Source organism: Hibiscus syriacus, unplaced genomic scaffold (genome assembly GCF_006381635.1).
Source record: "Hibiscus syriacus cultivar Baekdansim isolate YM2019G1 unplaced genomic scaffold, ASM638163v2 tig00116962_pilon, whole genome shotgun sequence".
Taxonomy (NCBI): domain Eukaryota; kingdom Viridiplantae; phylum Streptophyta; class Magnoliopsida; order Malvales; family Malvaceae; genus Hibiscus; species Hibiscus syriacus.
The window spans coordinates 2172154-2183378 of NW_024063488.1; positions in this window are offsets into that span (position 1 = coordinate 2172154).

Below are 11225 nucleotides of genomic sequence, written 5' to 3' on the forward strand. Positions count from 1 at the left end.
ATTAATTTTATGTTCAAATATCAATTAAAGATTAATTTAGTTGTTTGAACATAATTATTTTTCAATATATGAGTTGCCAATACCACTAGAGAAAATTAATTTAGCATTTTGGGTGTTTAAAATCAGATTTTAGCATTTTGGTGCAGAGGGAATCGATCCCCCCATGAGGGAACCAATTCCCCCTTTGAAGGGGAACCGATCCCCCCCCACAGGGGAATCGATACCCCCCTAGGGTTCTGTTAAAATCGGGCAGAACCCTTCAAAACACGCAAAAACCCTCCATTTTCTTCATTGCCGACCAAACTCTCTCCCTATCTCCTTTCTTACCTCAAATCAACGATATTAATCAGAATTCGCTTCAAATATCATCTTCTAAACCTGTTGGAGTCATTAAAATCGTGCAAACAACATCTAAATCCCCTCAATCTTCATCTTTCAAGGTAAATTTTTCTAAACTCTCTATTTCATTGATTTTTGAACATAGGATTAGTTTTAATTAGTTCTAGGTTGAAATAGTGATCGGGCATTGATTGTTTAGTGATTAGAAACTAGATGTTACAACTAATTTCATCAAAAACACAAAAATTTTCCAAAAATTTTAAATTTTCGAATTTTTTTTTTTTTAAAAAAAATGTGTTTTTCAAATCATTGTGTTTTGATTAAATTATGTTGTTGTTATGAAAACTATACATATATTGTTTCTCAAAACCATATTTTTCAAAAGTTTTTCAAAAACTTTGCCCATTAGGATTGATTTAGAGAACCTTGAAATATTGAGGACTCAATTGAGTTTTGGGATTAATTGAATTGCATACATTTGTTTTTAAATTGCAGGTTATCCAATCTACTCCGATTTCCTTCACCATGTCTAATCCTAAACGTGCTAGGTCTTCATCTAGTCGTTCACACCGTCAACCAAATCCACCTCCAAATCCTCCTCCTATTCCTCAAAATCCTATTCCAAATCTGGATCCTAACTTGACTATCCAAAATTCTTGTTTCAATCAACCGGGTCCTAAAGATTATCGTTATTGGTTTTACCAATATTTTGACTCGTATAAGATTAGGGAAGAACGTATCCCATCTCTTCAAACTATGGTTGCTATTAACTTTAAATATCTCCCTATCTTGCACGAATGGAAATTTGATAAACTTTTCGAACTTGAACCCGTTGTCTATCATCAACTTGTTCGTATCTTCTACTGTAATGTCGTTTGTATCAAAAATCGTGACAAGACCAAAACCACAGGAGTACGTTCCTACCTCCTAGGTCAATATTTCCATCTTGATCCAGATTACATAGCCAATGCCTTAGGCTTGGATAATGAAGGTTTATCAAATGAAAAACAAGTTTTAGGCTCACGATATAAACGAAATGATAGTGCAAGTGTTCTAGATCTTCATGAGCGTTTTCTTCATCTCATGATAACTTGGTGGTTACGACCATCTGGGGGTCGTTATTCTACTCTTAGAGCTTTAGACCTTTGGTGGTTGCATTATTTTGAACATAACATGAAAATAAACCTTTCTGAGATTATCTTTGCTGAGATCGTTGAAACCGTTAACCTAGTGCCAAATAAGAAACTTTGTTATTCACTAGTTTACGGTTGTATCCTTAGTAATCTCTTTTCTAAAGCCGAGCTTCGAGTTGGTCTAGATGCCGCTTTTCCTCTTAAGAAACAAATCAATCTTCTTTCTTTAACAAGAGCGGGATGGGTCAAAAATAAAGAAACCGGTGAATGGGTTCGATCTTCTGCAACTACTCCGGGAGCTAGTTCTTCACAAGCTCCACCTGAAGCTGACGAAGATCTCGAGCAATTAATGCGAGACATCGATGAAGCTGAAGATGAACCTGAGCAGCCCGAAGAGCAGCCCGAAGAGCAAGCACAACAATCGACTCAAATGCCTCCATATTTTCAATCTTTTATGGAGACATTTGATTACCGATATGCGACCATGGATTCGCGCTTTAATTCTATAGAGTCCCATTTATCCACAATGGGAGCTCAACAATTAGAAATTCTTCGGGAAATGTGTGCAAATAATGAAGCAACCAACGCACGTATTAATGACCTCACTAACGAAATGGCCGCTATGCGAGCTCGTTTTCCTCCTCCTGATCCGGATATGTGATTAAATGTTTTACTTTCCAAACTTATTGTTTTAACATTTTGAATATTTTGGAATGTTTGAATTTGTGGATTGTGAATTTGTTTGAATTTATGGATGGTGTGAACTTATATGTTTGGTATGATTTATTCATTATTGCATCATTTACATCATTATTAACAATATGACCAATTTTACCATATCATATTGTTTATGAATATTGATTATGGAACTAATGGCTAACGATTCTCTTGATTGTGATCTTAGCAGCTTATGCATACATATAACTAATAAATTGGCTACATATTTTTCACGTTTATTTGAATCTCTTTGATTTAACAAAAAAGGGGAGAAGTGTGTTTTTAAAACGATAAATGGGAGAAGTGTTAAAGTAAGGGGGAGTAATTTCAAAACTTGATTTCAAAATCTTAAAATTACTAAAATGTTTTGTTATATCAAAAAGGGGGAGATTGTTGAAAACATTTTGATATTTCAATATAACAAATTAAGTTAAATGAATTTTAAGATTTTCCAAAATGATTTTCTAAGTATGATATAATTATTCGAATATCAAAACATTACTCAAAATATTTCAAAAATCATTTTTAATCCTTACTTAAGTGTAAAATTAAGTTTTAATCTTAAAACAATTTCAAAATAATCTTTCAAAGTATTTCGAACCATTTCAAAGCCAAAAATTCCAGATTGCTCAGAGGGAACAGATTCCCCCCCAAGGGGGTACCGATTCCCCCCTGAATGGTTTGGCTCCGAGATTTCCAGAATGCTCGGAGGGAACCGATTCCCCCATAGGGGGTACCGATTCCCCCTGTTCAACAGTCGAAATATTTGAATTTTACACTTAGGGAATCGATTCCCTGTGAGGAGGAACCGATTCCCCCCACGCTCCAAGTTGTTTTATTAATTGTTTTCACACTAAAACGGCTATATTATCTTCATTAATTATCCCCAACGTTCAGAAGTGATTCAAGGTGTATTTAAACAAGTTCTGAAGCCCTTGATCAAAAAGATATTATAGAGAAACAAGAGAGAAAGTATCAAACATCAAGTTTGTGCAAATCAAGCCAATTTTCCTTTCAATATTCATTTTGCTTTCAAGAACACCATTTGTGCTCATTTGTAATTATCTTTGAGTGTTCTTTTCTTATTCTAGAATTGTGCAAACATCTTACCTTGTGAGGTTTTCCTTGTAAGTTTGCAAATTTGTAATCTTCTCTTTGGAAAAAGAGTGTTCTCAAGAATTGGGGTATATTCTTGAGGGTGTTGTAAGGTTATCTCTTTGGCCTCAAAAGAAAGAACAAATTAGTGAATTTGTTGGAAAATCCTTAGTGTGGATAGCTAAGGTAGTGGACGTAGACTTTAATTGAGAAAGTCGAACCACTCTAAATCGTTGTGCAATTACTTTCAATTTTCTGCAAAAGCTTCCACCAATTTTTTAATTGCCAATTCACCCCCCTCTTGGCCAAATCCGTCAATCGATTAACTCAACAAACATGTATGTTTATCAATAAAAGTCCTAACTTGAAACATTTCGCAATCTTTTATCCTCTTTGCAATCATACGCCACGTACAATTTTTTTCAATCATACACCTTGTTTCGAAACGATCTTTGCTTAATTTGTTAACTTTTAGTTGATAACCATCTTCCACACATTTCGTATACAAAGCTATCTTCAAGTCTTCCTTTGTATTAAAACAATCATCTTTCTTGATACGAATAATTTTTGTGTAACAATCAACTGCTATTTTTACCAACTCTTCTTTCGGTATCTGAAGTAATTATGGCATATTCCAGTTATACTCCCGTGGCATTTTCTTCGGGGACTTTTCTTCGGGGATTTCTTCTTCTTCTTTTTATTCTTCAGGGTTATATGAATTACAGAATGGATGTTCAACATGTTCATTCACAGTCGTAACTTCCTCCTCATTATCATCAATAACATCTTCCTCGGCAGCGGCTGTTTCATCATCAAAATTCGGGTATTGACCAATATCAAAATCATTACACGCAGGGTCTGTTTCTTCTTCTGAAACATCATCAAAATCTGAGTATTGACCAAGATCAAAGTTCGGGTATTGACCAAGATCAAATTTTGAATACCGACTAGTACTCACAATTTTTTCTGTTGGCTCATCATCGTCTAACTGGTTAATACGAAAACTGGAATTTGGTGCTGAAAGTTGATTGGGATTTGGATTACGGAAAGGTTGTGGGTTTTGAGTTTGTGTTTGGTATTGGAAATGTGGTGAAACAAAATTTGCTTGGTGATAAAATTGTGGTGGAACCATTAAATTTTGAGCACCATAAATTGGGGTTGAAAAACTTAGTTGATTACTACCCGCTACTGACCCAACTTCACTACTTCTAGGTTCAACAACATACAATGTAACATCATCTTGCGAAACACTAATGTAAGCAATGAATCGTTCAACATCTTCATTGTCGGTTAACAAATAAACTTTACCTTTTCTCTGATAAGATAGCCTAAATCCACTTAAGGGCTCTAAATTCAATTTACTTGCAACACGTAACATTAGAGTTTCATAAGTTAACTTTTTTAATGGCAGTTTTAGTTGAAGATTCATGGGTAAAGGCATATATTGTAAAACACCATGAACATTCTCCCATGACCCTCCAAAACACAAATCTATCCAAACATGATCAACATTAGATGATTTCATTATTGTAAATTAATTTACTAAACAAACGAGCTGCGAAACTAAAACCTGTTATCGGATGGGGAAGGATGTCGTTGGATATAGGAACGGATGTCACCGGAGAGAGTGATAGATTGAGATGGAATGAGTTGCGATTTAGGGATTTAGGTTATGAGTTATTGCTGCTGCGTAGTTATATACCCAAAACATTTGTGTTGCGAAACTAAAACCTATTACGAATTTGAAATTTAGCGTTGCGACAGTCAGAATCGCGTTGCGATTATGTATTATCACGTTGCGATAGTCAGAATTGCGTTACGATAGTCAGAATCGCGTTGCGATTTACATATTCGCATTGCGATTTTCTAAAATCGCAACGCGAATTTGGAAAATCGCAATGCGATAGTCAAAATAGCGTTGTGAATCTGGAAACTGATTTGTGATACTGGAGATCGTGTTGCGATTTAGAGATCGCATTGCGATTTTGTTGGTCATTTTGGAAAATCGAAAAAAAAGTTGTTCAAAATCGTATATTATAAGGAATTTTCGGTCACTGAGGTTATTTTCTCTTATATTTATTCTTGAGTGTTATTTCTTTATTCTAGAATTGTTCAAACATCTTACCTTTTGATGTTTTTCTTGTAAGTTTGCGAAATTTGTAATCTTCTCTTTGAGAAAGAGTGTTCTCATGAATTGGGGTATAATTCTTGAGGGTGTTGTAAGGTTATCTCTTTGGCCTCAAAAGAAAGAACAAATTAGTGAATTTGTTGGAAAATCCTTATTGTGGATAGCTAAGGTAATGGACGTAGACTTTGATTGAGAAAGTCAAACCACTCTAAATCGCTGTGCAAATACTTTCAATTTTCTGCAAAAGCTTCCACAAAATTTTAATTGCCAATTCACCCCCCTCTTGGCCGATTCCGTCAATCGATTAACTCAACAATTGGCATCAGAGCCTAACTCTTTAGAAGGTTTAATCGCCTCTTGAGTCAATTCGGGAAGAGTTACATCGATAATCAAAGTCATCAATGGCCTATACTTTAAACTTCGACTCCGGTCTCGATTCGATGCCCGTCAACAAGCCTCATTTCTTCAATGGGGCTAACTATGCCTATTGGAAAAATAGGATGATGTACTTCATTCAAGCAAGTGACATGGGAGCATGGAATGCAGTAGAAGAAGGATACATCAAGCCTCTCACTCATCTAAGATTATGGAGTGAAGGAGAGACAAGAAAGTTCCAGCTCAACTCCAAAGTCATCCATATCATATTTTGTGCTCTTGGACCAGATGAATACGGAAGAGTTTCATCTTGTACAACTGCCAAAGAAATATGGGACAAACTTCAAGTCACTCATGAAGGTACCGATAAGGTAAACAAATCTAAAATTAGTATTCTAACGCATAGCTATGAAAATTTTAGGATGAAACCAAATAAAGATATCAAAGCTATGACGGATAGATTTTCAACGATTCTCAATGGTCTCAAATCATATAGAGATATCATTTCAAATGAAAAGCTTGTGAGGAAGATAGTCTACTCCCTTCCAAAATCGTGGCAATCAAAGAAGACGACAATCATCGAGTCTAAGGACCTAACGCCCTTAACTCTTGAAGAACTAATCGGTTCCCTTCTCACTCATGAAATGATGCTTGAAGATGAAGTGGACCTCGATAAGATTGACGAGACACCAAAGGAGAAGGAGAAGAAGAAAAACATTGGAGTTACTCTCAAATCCACAAAAGATGAGAGTGATTCGAATGACGATGATGATGACGAGGAAATGACATTATTTTCCAAACGATTCAGAAAGCTGATGATGCCCAACCGAGGAAGAAAATTCAAACGTCATTAAGGCTTCAAAACTGAATCGAAGGAGAAAGACCCGATCATTTGCTATGAATGAAAAAAGCCAGGGCATGTCAAATATAATTGCCCACAATTGAAGAAAAAGGGTCAATCCAAAAAGAAGTACAAGGCTCATGTAGCTACATGGAGCGATGAAAAAGGTTCCGATGAAGAGGAACAAGAAGTTGCAAACTTGTGCTTGATGGCTATCGGGGAAGATTCTAAGGTAACCTCTAACTCATTCGATTTAGATGAATTATCTTATGATGAGTTATTAGAGGATTATAATGGGTTGGCTTCGGATTATAAGACTCTATTTTCAAAATACAAAAATGATATTTCAAAATTGAAAAATGAAAATAGTCTTATATCCAAGACCAACAATGAGCTTGAAAGTAAGATCAAAGAATTGCAAATCAAAATTAATGAATTTGAAAAGAAAAATACTAATTTGCATAACTTACTTTCAAAAGTTCATGATGATCATCAAAAGAAGATTGATGATCTTAAAACTTCTTTTAATAAGGTTGGAACAATTTTTTTTGAAAGAGGTGAGAATTCAAAATCCAACTTTGTTAAGAAAAGTTTTAGAATCTACAATTATAGAAGTCCTCAACGAACCTTGAATGGTAAAATTGTTAGGAGTATATGGGTTCCTAAAGAATTCATTACTACTAAATATAAGAATGTCCTTCATAAATGGATACCAAAGGGGACAAGGATTTTAGAAACTAATGAATATGGACCCAAAAGAATTTGGGTACCAAAAATTAGAAATTAATCTATGTTTGTAGGAAAATGAACATTGCTACAAGGCACGGGAAACGAATCCAAATTCATGGTACCTTGATAGTGGATGCTCAAGACACATGACCGAAGACAAAAGCCGGTTCATAGAGCTTAATAACAAAAATGGAGGAGAAATGACTTTTGGTGATAATTCAAAAGGTCACATTGAAGGTATTGGTACTATAGGTAATATCTCTTCCATATAAATTAAAAATGTGTTATATGTGAATGGATTAAAGCATAATCTATTGAGTATTAGTCAATTATTCGATAAGGGATTCAATGTCATGTTTGAAATTAATGGTTGTAAAGTCATTGACATTGCATTTAATCAGATTATGCTTGTTGGTCATAGAATAGGAAACATATGCATGAGTGTTTTTCAACGGTTAGTTCAAGAAGAATTGGTTCGAGGGCTGCCTAAACTAAAATTTGATAATGATAAAATATGTGATGCTTGTGCTAAAGGAAAACAAAAGTGAGTTTCTTTTAAATCCATTAATGATGTGTCAACTAGTAGAGTATTACAATTGATCCATATAGATCTTTTTGGGCCAACTAGGACTACTAGCTTGGGTGTAAAACAATATGCATTTGTCTTGGTAGATGACTATTCTAGATATACTTGGGTTCTATTCTTAAGTACTAAAGATGAAGCATTAGAAAATTTCATCACATTTTCAAAAGTAATCCAAAACGAAAAAGGTTACTCTATCACTAGTGTTAGAAGTGATCATGGCACTGAATTTGAAAATCTTAGATTTAATGAGTTTTATAATTCTAATGGTATTAGCAATAATTTTTTAGCACCTAGAGCTCCTCAACAAAATGGAGTTGTTGAGATGAAAAATCGAATTTTAGAAGAAATGGCTAGAACCATGCTTTGTGAAAATAATTTGCCAAAATATTTTTGGGCAGAATCCACAAATACCTCTTGTTATGTTGTAAATCGAGTAATGATTAGGCCAATTTTAAAGAAAACTCCATATGGAATTTTCAAAAATAAAAAGCCTAACATTAGTTATTTTCATCCTTTTGGATGTAAATGTTTTGTTTTAAACAACGGTAAAGAAAACCTTGGCAAATTTGATGCTAAAAGTGATGAAGGAATTTTTTGGGTTATTCCTTAAATTCTAAATCTTATTGAGTATTTAATAAAAGAACTTTAGTTGTAGAAGAGTCTATACATGTTGTTTTCGATGATAATCTCTTTCAGAGGAAGGATTCTTGTGTTAATGATGATGTAGGTATTATAAATACCTATGTTGGAGAATCATCATCAAAGGAAGAAACGAAAGATGAGGAAACTCATGATCCTCTCGAGAATCCAACCATTGAAGAAAGGGAAGTATCTTATCCAAGAGAGTACAACTATGTCAAGGATGGTGAGATTATAGGTGATCCATCCAAAGGGGTAACAACTCGATCTTCTCTTAGAAATATTTGTAATTATGTTGCATTTATTTCATGCATAGAGCCTAAGAATATTAAAGAAGCATTAAATGATGAACATTGGATTATGGCTATGCAAGAAGAGTTAAATCAATTTGAGAGAAGTAAAGTATGGAAATTAGTTGAAAGGCCTAGTAATAAATCTACTGTAGGTACTAGATGGGTATTTAGGAATAAGTTTGATGAGAGTGGTAATATAGTGAGAAACAAGGCTAGACTTGTTGCTCAATGGTATACTCAAGAAGAGGGCATAGACTATGATGAAACATACGCTCCCGTAGCTAGGATGGAAGAAATTAGAATGTTATTAGCATTTGCATGTTTTCATGAATTTAAATTATATCAAATGGATGTTAAAAGTTCATTTTTAAATGGTTTTATAAAAGAAGAAGTGTATGTGGAACAACCTCTAGGTTTTGAAGATTCAAAATTTCCGGATCATGTTCTTAAATTGACAAAAGCACTTTATGGTTTAAAACAAGCTCCTAGAGCTTGGTATGAAAGATTGTCAAATTTTTTTAATTGAAAAAGGTTTTTCAAAAGGGAAGGTTGACGCTACATTATTTTTAAAGCATAAAGGTAAAGATTTATTAGTAGTTCAAATTTAGGTTGATGATATAATATTTGGTGGTTCTACTAATGATGTTCTTTGCCAAGAATTTTCTAAGCTAATGCAAAGCGAATTCGAAATGAGCATGATGGGGGAGCTCTCATTTTTCTTGGGACTCCAAATCAAGCAAAGAAAAGATGGCATCTTCATCAATCAAGCTAAGTACGTCAAATATATGCTCAAGAAGTTTGGACTGGAAAATGGCAAACCTCATGACACTCCAATGAGCTCTTCAAAAAATCTTGACTTAGATGAATGAGGTAAATGTGTAGATGTTAAATTATATAGGTCAATGATTGGATCTTTACTTTATCTAACTGCAAGTAGACCATATATTATGTTTAGTGTCTGCTTATGTGCTAGATTTCAATCATGCCCTAAGGAATCACATTTACTAGCTGTTAAGAGAATCTTTAGATACCTTAAGGACACTCCTATTTTAGGACTTTGGTATCCTAGAGACTCTAGCTTTAGCTTGCATGCTTTTTCTGATGCGGATTATGGAGGATGCAAATTAGATAGGAAAAGAACCTCCGGTACTTGTCAATTCCTTGGAAATATGATGATTTCTTTGTTTTCAAAGAAACAAAATTGTGTTGCATTATCTACCACTGAAGCGGAATACATTTCAGCCGGTAGTTGTTGTGCACAAGTTTTATGGATGAAACAATAACTTTTTTATTATGGAATTGAAGTAGGTACTATTCCTATTAAGTGTGACAATACTAGTGCTATTTGTCTCACTAAAAATCCCATCCAACACTCTAGAACTAAGCACATTGAAATTAGACATCACTTTATTAGAGACCATGACTCTAAGGAAGATGTAGTTCTGGAATTTGTTGATACTTTGCACCAATTAGCGGATATTTTTACAAAACCCTTAGATAAGGAAAGATTTTGGACACTTAGGAGAGAATTAGGTTTAACTGGCCTATCTTCACTTAGTGTTTAAAAATAATTTTTAGCACTTTTAAGAATAAATGAAAAATGCTTAAAATAATATTTTTGATGTTATTCTTGTTAATAGTTAGGGAGAGTTTATGATTTTTAGTGAAAATTAATTGTTTGTTCAAATGATGTTTAATGACAAATTTGATTGTTTGAACATAGTTAATTTTCGAAATATGAGTTGTCAATACCACTAGGATTAATTAATTTAGCACTATTGGATGTTTAAAATACAAATTTTTTAATTTGGCAGAGGGAATCGATACCCCCATAAGGAAACCGATTCCCCATTTGAATGGGAACTGATTCCCCCTGTAGGGGAATCGATACCCCACTGGGATTCTGGTTTTTACGGGCAGAACACCCTATTTTTCTTAAACGCTCTTTATCTTCTTCCATTTTCGCCGTGCTCTTCTCTTCTCTTTCCCTATCTTCTATTTGCTTCATAACATCTATTTCTAGTCGGAATATCATCATTTTTCAAATCCTAAACCTGCTAGCATCATTAAAATCGTGCAAACAACATCAAAATCCACTCAATCTCATCTTTCAAGGTAAATTTTTCTAAACTCTCTATTTTATTAATTTTGAACATAGGACTAGTTTTAATTAGTTCTAGAAAGAAATAGTGAGCGGGAATTGATTATTAGTGCTTAGAAACTAAAATTTTACAACTAATTTCATCAAAATCTCACAAATTTTCTATTAATTTTTGAAATAAAAAAACGAAAATCTTTAATTAAGTTTAAAATTGATGATTTTTTATTTAGTTATGTTATTTACATGTAA